The 2,081-nt window shown below is 33.5% G+C and overlaps 1 long non-coding RNA gene across 1 annotated transcript; it reads right to left on the bottom strand.

Annotated features, from left to right (window-relative positions):
• Positions 1-284: 284 nt before the first annotated feature.
• Positions 285-772, bottom strand: LOC127080685 (uncharacterized). Its single transcript, XR_007788037.1, has 3 exons — positions 665-772; positions 473-551; positions 285-384 (listed from the first exon to the last, which is right to left on the bottom strand). It is a non-coding gene; the product is annotated as an uncharacterized LOC127080685 (long non-coding RNA).
• Between the last annotated feature and the right edge of the window lie 1,309 nt (positions 773-2,081).

Genomic DNA, 2,081 nt, shown 5'->3' on the forward strand with positions numbered 1-2,081 from the left:
GTTGAAAAAGTTAAATCCAGTTTCACCCAAAACTAAGTTCGGTTTTATCGGTTGATGGATTATCGGTTTATACGGTTCATTCGGTTGGGTTGAATCGGTTTGGACCAATAAATTCTAACCTAAATTCTATCATTCCTATAACACTAATCACATGAATACTCATTAAACTTCATTCTATATAATTCTAGCATTATATTACAATTACATTATCATTCAAGTAATAACCTGATATACAAGTTCATTATAAGCCAAAATATTCTCAACATATTTAAAAAAAGTTATTAGTCCAAATCATCCATATCTGCCACCATTTGAGGAGGTTTGTTTTTATCACTCATATTTTCTACAATAGATGCCTCGGTTGTCGTCAGTAACAACGATACACTGCAATAGAGCAAAAACTAGTTTAACATATAGTAATGTGTGAAATATAAGCAAAGAAAAAATTGCATTGTAAGATATATGATTTTACCTGGCAGCATCTACCAAAGCTGTTCTAACAACTTTAACAGGATCTATAATCCCAGCCTTCACCATATCAACATAAGTTCCTGTTTTAGCAGAATAAGCACCATAGTTAAACAACCTTCTTTTTACTACATAATCATTTTTAATGTTAAGGTATCATAAACAATACAACATCACAACCTTCACTGTTACTAACCTTTAGCAGCATCGAAACCCAAATTAAGACTATCTTGTTCCAACAATTTGCTATAAATTAAAGAACCATCAAAACCAGCATTTGCAGCTATTGTAAATGTAGGTGCCTGTGACAAGTCATAAGCATTGTTGGAAAAAATGGAAAATTTTGAGGTAAAGAAGTGAAAATAGAGAAGGGTCTATATGTGACAAAAAAAGAGTATGAAGTAAACAGCACAAACCTTGAGTGTATACTGAATAATCTGTACTCCTCTTCTCTCATCCTCGTTTTTAGTTTCAAGATTCTCCAAGACTTTGCTAGCATATAAGAGAGCAACTCCACCACCTGGATAAAACGATTACATACCGACTTTTAATAGATAAACAAGGAATCAAATAATGTGAACAAGAATATGAAACAGATGATTTAGGCAAAATCAGGGTGAGATGGTGAATTTGACCAAATTTCAGTGGCACTAGGATTTTGTTAAAGCTCCAAAGTGTAACTTAGTCAAAATCATGGTGGTTCGATGTGATTCTGGAGCATTGTAACATAATAGAAGAAACAAAGAACAGTTATAATGGTTCAAGCCACATGCCTTTTTTGCAGTGCCGAGCATTTCAGGTCGGACTTTGTTGAGAGCTATGCCGCGCTCTTCTGTGATAACCTGTTTTCAAATTCATTGTGATCATTTTCAGCATAATATGCCGTAATCCACAATTCTATAAACAGTACAAACCTTCCATGCTTTTGCAGCAAAGATCGACGAACCGACTGCGTAGAATGAGCAGTTAAAACCAGATCCACAGTCTGATTCTTCAAAGCATCAAAAACCTCTTCAAGACTCTTGTTAAGCTCAGTCACAAGCCTCTTAAAAGTCTCTTCAATATCAGACCAGTCAAGATATTCCCAAGCTCCTCTAGCTTCTCCGACTTATGCTCCCCTTCATACTCTGCCGATAACTCATAACAATCTTGAACCTATCAACCATCAAATTATTCAAATCACAAAAAAAAAATCTTAGCCACAAGTTCATAAAAAGAAAGATTTAACAGAAATTACAGTTTGTCTGATATCTTCGCCATGCAAATCCTGAAGAATGTCAAGGAATCGATCCAACAACAAAGCATCATACCTTCATGTGAGGATATTAGTTGATATATTATCACAAAAAAAGTAACCGTTGAGGATATTAGCTGATAGATAAGCTGATTATCCATAATAATCAGTAGCCCAAAATAAGGTCATTTTCACAAATGACTCCAAAAAACAAACTGAAATGAAACACAAAAATATATTAATACATGTAAAAAACATAGATATAAGTAAATCAAATGAAAAAATACAAAAACCACAACCATCATCAAAATAATCAATAGCCCAAAATAAGGTCATTTTCACAAATGACTCCAAAAAAAAACTGAAACGAAACACAAAA

Source organism: Lathyrus oleraceus, chromosome 5 (genome assembly GCF_024323335.1).
Source record: "Lathyrus oleraceus cultivar Zhongwan6 chromosome 5, CAAS_Psat_ZW6_1.0, whole genome shotgun sequence".
Taxonomy (NCBI): domain Eukaryota; kingdom Viridiplantae; phylum Streptophyta; class Magnoliopsida; order Fabales; family Fabaceae; genus Lathyrus; species Lathyrus oleraceus.